Consider the following 6,277-nt stretch of genomic DNA (forward strand, 5'->3'; position numbering starts at 1 on the left):
GTGTATGTCATTAATATAATAAAAATATTGACGTAATCACCTATGTTTTTATTATTTTTCTCATATTTCGCGAAGATGTGCAACTTTTTCGCGATTATTATAATATATTCATATTCTTATTTTACGGAGGAAGATCTATATCAACGTTTTTGGTCAATATAATAAACGGCGTAATTTTAAGATTTTTTTCTTAGGCCCAAAATAAAAACCTCGATAACTTTTGCGCGCAACAACCAAAAATTTGATCGCGAACGGTTTCGGAGTCAAAACATTTTTCTTTATATGTGTACCAAAAATCATTGATGTGCCACAAAAACAAAAAAAACTGATTTTTTCAAAATGGAATATTAAAATATTGCCCATATATAAAAAACATAAAATATAATTTTACAAATTACTAATTTTAAAATAAATAAATTAGGTAATTATAATAGTTGTCGTTTTGTCCAAATGCCATCGATTTGATTCCAATACTTTTTTGTCGTTAAATGTCAAGCAATTAAACCTTAATAAGGGCGACATTAATAGAAATGTAAGTAATTAAAAACAAATTCATTAGCCACATTCTTAGAAATGTAATTAAACGTTTCTTATTTCTTTCTTTTATTCACATTTCAAGGTAATGTCACAACTTTGAAAAAAAAAACTAATTTTGGTATAATTGTCACCAATGTCCGTTGTCTTTCAGGTTTGTTTCCTAAGTCTTTTGTTTTTTCTTCATTTGTTTTTCTTCAAATAAATCATATTCTCCCTGCATTGCGGTTGACATTGCCAAGCGGCAACTTTCCAAACAATTACTTCAATCAATACCAACAACAATTGTTGTTGTTTTTTTTTCAATTTGTAATTTAAATTTATTCAAATAATGTCAATGAATTAACCGGAAGGTTTTATTAGATGTGTGAATGTCATTATAGCCTTCACCACACTGTGGTACAGGGTATTATGTCTTTGTGCATATGTTTGAAACAGGCCAAAGGTAACGAGATCGAGATCCTTTTGAAAATATGCATAGAATCACTTTCAGAATCGATTTACGCATGTCCGTCTGTTCGTTCTGAAAATCGGTTCAGATTTAGATATAGCTCCCGTATGTATTTTCGTCAGATTTAATTTAAATGGTGCACCAAAGTCCCTATATATCTTTCGATTTGCACGAAATTTGGCACAGCGTAATGAATTATGCCTAGAATGATGTGTGTTAAGTTTCCTTAAAATCGGCTCAGATTTAGATATAGCTCCCATATATATTTTCGTCCGATTTGTGGTAAATGTTGTACCAAAGTCCCTTAATTTCCCTTTATATCGGTTTGCACAAAATTTGGCACTGTGTAATTAATTGCAGAATGACATGTTTATGGATCCAATTTCATTTTACTGGTCCTTTAAAAATGCGACGTCTGTTATGATTCATCTGTTTAATATACCCAAAGTGGTGAAGGGTATCACATAGTCGGCTCCGACTTTACTACTTTCCTCACTGGTTTTTATTGTTATTGCCAAAAGCATATTTGAATATGCACAACGAAATTTGTGCAAAATTCAAAAGTGTGCAGAAATATAATTTCCGCTTATAGTTCTGATATGAAATTCACGTTTATACGATCAATACTTACTTACATAGCTGGGTTATGACAGAACGGTTAAAACGATTTCAAGGCGCGTCGGTCTTGTGCGCAACTTACCCAATTTGAAAGACCATTTTCCGAGATGTTCTCTTCCACTTGACCTTTTAATCGGATTTGTGGCCTTCCTCTTCTGCGTGAAACATCATTTGGATCGCTTTTATATACCTTTAGAGCTGGGGCATCTTCATTCATTCTCACAACCTGTCCTAGCCAACGTAGTCGCTGCAGCTCGATACGTCTGACTATGTCGATGTCCGAGAATATATGGTATATCTCATGATTCATTCGACGACGATATTCACCGTTGACGCAGATTTGCCCATAGATCAGTGTCTTGTAGTGTATAACAGTGGATTTTCTCTACGGCTGAGGTAAACTCACCGGTGGCCAATGTCGTCTTAAGGACCCACGAACCTTAAGAAAAGAACGAGGGATTACGTTTTAATTCTTTATTGTTATTTTTATTTAATGCAAATTGTGTTATTTGTTGTAGGTGTGTAGTCTTCGGGGATCGAATCAGTTGATGGTGTTGATTGGCTCGCTATAGATATATGTCCAATGGTAATCGGCTGGAAAATCCGCTTTTTTCTACCCGTAGATCACTTATCGGCAGTAGTGGTATAGGTTATTGCAGCACTCCTTCTGAAAAGATATGAGATGGGTTGGGGTTGGGAACGGAAGTTGGAGCGAACGGATCGGCAGATGCGAAAGAATCGCTAGGAGCGAACGAATGGACAGGAGCGAACGTATCAGCAGAAGCGAACGAATCGGCAGGAGTGAACAAATCGCTAGGAGCGAACAAATCGCCAGGAGCGATCGAATCGACGAAGGCTGTTGTTGATTTCGGTGCAAGTTTGTACGACTGCGGTCGATGCCACACGTTTCCACTTGTACTTCTACCCACACAAGCCTCCTCATCGACGGCAGAAGTCGAATGTTTTATCCGTCCCCTGATATGAAGTGATTCGGAATTGTTTCAGAGGAAAATTCGTTTGCGTACATTGGAATGTAATTTTATGTAGTGGTCACGTTGCACACAAGCCTCCTAACCGACGGCAGAAGTCGAATGTTTTATCCGTCCCCTAATATGAAGTGATTCGGAATTATTTCAGAGGAAAATTCGTATGTGTACATTGGAATGTAATTTTATGTAGCGGTCACGTTACAAATGTGTGAGTTTGTTTTGGAGAGAGGTGGCCATGTGTTTGAGTTGCTTACTCAGACCATAGTAGCATCTGTTGGCCAACACTATTCTTCCACGATTTCAAAGCTGACGTTATTAGATTATTATGGCGGTACCAAGGTATATAAAATCTTTAACTACCTCGAAGCTGTAGTTTTAATGTTCCAAAGTTGGTCCGAGTCTAGTGGACGCGTAGATACCATCAGCTTAGTCTTCTCGACATTTACTGTCAGACCCACTTTGGCAGACTCCTCCTCAATTCGTTCAAAGGTGGCTCGCAATGTTCGACCCATTATGTCGATGTCATCGGCGTAGGCGGCTAACATGTTTGGTGTACAGAGTGAAATTTCTCTTCACATTTGCATCTCGTATGACCTTATCCAGCAGGATGTCACACGACAAACTGTCACCTTGTTTGAATCCTCGTTCGGTATTGAAGGTCTCCGAGAGATCCTTTCCTACTTTAACTGCTGACATTGTTCCAGTTAACGTTATCCTGCTTAGCCGTATTAATTTTGCAGGAATGCCGAACGCAGACATATAGGGCTGTAGAATGCGGTTTTATAGTCTACGAATAGGTAAAATGATTTGGCGCAGAATGAAAATCTGGTCAATGGTGGTTTTGCCAGCTCTGAACCCGCATTGGTATGTTCCAGTAATGTCATTGACCATTGGCTTCAGTCGTTAACACAGCCCACTGAATAGCACTTTGTATCCGAAAGGAAGGAGACTTAATTCTCTATAGTTGGCACGTATCTTTTTGTCTCATTTTTTTATGCGCGGTACACAGGATGCTGAGGTCCCAAGCATTGGGCATGCATTCCTCCAATCAAATTCTACTAATCAGCTGGTGTACGCTCCTGACCAGCATCTGACCACCGGTCTTGAATAGTTCGGCTGGTAATCCATCGGCACCTGCTGCTTCATTATTCTTCTGCCGATTAATTGCTATTCTGACTTCATCTTGGTGAGGTGGGGTATCTTCTTCACCATTACTATTTGATACCAGAAGCTTCCTGCTCCTTCCTGACACTCAACACGCTATCTGCATCTGCCACCAATCTTCATCTCTACGGGAGGATGTGCCTGCACCAAAGCCTTCGGTTTGGTGTTTTACTCGTTGGTAAAATTTACAGACTTAGTTCTAACACATGTACATCTCGATTTGCGCACGCTCATGTTTATCTTGTTCTTTCTTATTATTCTATAGTTGGCATGTATCGTATTGCCTCATTTTCTGTACGCGGGACGCGGGATGCTGAGGTCCCAAGCATTGGGCATGCATTCCTCTAATCAAATTGTACTAATCAGCTGGTGTACGCTCCTGACCAGCATCTGACCACCGGTCTTGAATAGTTCGGCTGGTAATCCATCGGCACCTGCTGCTTAATTATTCTTGAGCCGAATAATTGCTATTTTGACTTCATCTTGGCGAGGTGGGTAACTTCTGCACCGTTACTATTTGATACCAGAAGTTTCCTGCTCCTTCCTGACTCTCAACACGTTATCTGCATCTGTCACCAGGTTTCAATCTTCATCTCTACAGGCGGATGTGCCTGCATCAAAGCCTTCGGTTTGGTGTTTTACTCGTTGGTAAAATTTTTAAACTTCGTTCTGATTCCTGTACATTTCGATTTGCTCTCACTCATGTTTTTCTTGTTCTTTCTTCTATTTTCTGAAAATACGTTTCTCCTCTCTCCTCCATCACATTACATGTTGCTACTGTCTGCTGGGTTGCCCTATACGCTGCGTTTTTCACATCGGTACCATTACGACACTCCTGATAGTACCATGGATTTCTTGATGGTGATTTTTGGTACCCAAGTGATGCTTTTGCTGCAGTTTGTAGGCAGTGGACATTTCCTTGGCATTGTGCTTCTATATTATTATCGGGACAAAGAGTGGGTGTGTTTGCAGCTTTTCGGCGTCAAGTTGCCGTGTTTCATTAGAAAACCCCATTGCTGCCACATTATGATCGGTGCAAACTTTGGCTGCCACAAAGTAACGGTCCGAATCGATATTCGCTCCTCGGATTGATCGAACGTCCAAAACACTGGATGAATGTTGTTTGATCGGGAGAATGCCACGTGGCCTTGTGTATGTCGAGATGATTTAATCCATGTTATTTGCTGCAGCAAAATCTATCAACCACATATCCTTTTCTAATGGTTCTTCATGCTGACTGAATTTTCCAACAGTGGGGCCAAAAATATTTTCCCTTCCGATTTTTGCATAAAAATCTCCTAGCAGAATTTTAATGTAATGGCCAAGGCAGCGGTCATATGTTGTTCTAGACGCTCGTAAAATATATGTTTGTTCTGTTCATCTTTATCTTAGGTCGGAGCATGGGCGCAAATGAGACCGATGTAGAAGAACTTCGCTTTTATGCGGATTATAGCAATTCGCTCATGTACTGGAGTGAATCTGGAGACGAGGTATTTTATTCTCCTGTTAAGCATAAATACGCACCCAAATGCATGCCTCGTTTCATGGCAGCTATAATACAGGGCGTAATCGTCGGATTTATTTACGCCCGTCCCTTTCCATCGCATTTCCTGTAAGGCAACAACGTCAGTTTTTTACTTCCTGAGTAAAGCGAAAAGTGCGCCAGTTCTGCGCACATTCCAAGTGCAGATTCGCAGATCGTGGTCCTTTATATGTTTGCGGGGGTCGTCAACATTGGTGGGTTTGGTTTTATTTTTCATTGCTTTTATAGTTCTTATGGGTGAACTCGCTGCACATATCTGCTAACTATTTCAACGGGTGATTAAAATAGCTACCCCAGATGACACCTCGGGGAGGTCAGTGACCACAATTTAGATGAAAGAGGGACCAAGACAAGCCTGGGCTTAGCCATGTTAAAGCCAATCAGAGTCATGATAGATACCAAGCAAATCTATCATCCCCTACGTTACCCCCTTTGAAACAAATATTTCATAAAAAAATATTCTTTATAAAATATGTTAGCTGCAAAAACATCTCACCCACCGCGCTGTCATGTTGTAACACCAGTTCTCGACATATTTACACACGCTTTCAACTTTCAATCACAAAAACCAAAAAAAAAAAAAAAAAAAAAAAACAGAACATTTGTTCTTGAGTTCATTACTATGTAAATATGTCGTTCTAAACTGACTTACCGCATGACAGTTGATCGGTCGGACGGTCAGTCATAATTACTTTTCCACCCATCTAACACCCGTCATTGGCTAATCAAAATAATTACAAAACCTTATCTAAATCTCTGCAATAGAACAGTAAAGTAAATGTTCTAATGTTTTCATTGTCACAATTAATAATTGCCGTGCACACATGCAGACATACATACACACAGCCACTCATGCACATGGCCAGCAGCTAGGGTGGGTAGCTAGCTGGTTAGGTAGGACATAGCTTTGACAGGTGAATGGATTAAAATGACCACTACTAGGTAAACAACACTGTGTTCGCAGGCATATTTAATCAT

This window comes from Musca vetustissima, unplaced genomic scaffold, assembly GCF_032173495.1.
Source record: "Musca vetustissima isolate MV318-11 ecotype Yass unplaced genomic scaffold, APGP_CSIRO_Mvet_v1 utg84447, whole genome shotgun sequence".
Lineage (NCBI taxonomy): Eukaryota > Metazoa > Arthropoda > Insecta > Diptera > Muscidae > Musca > Musca vetustissima.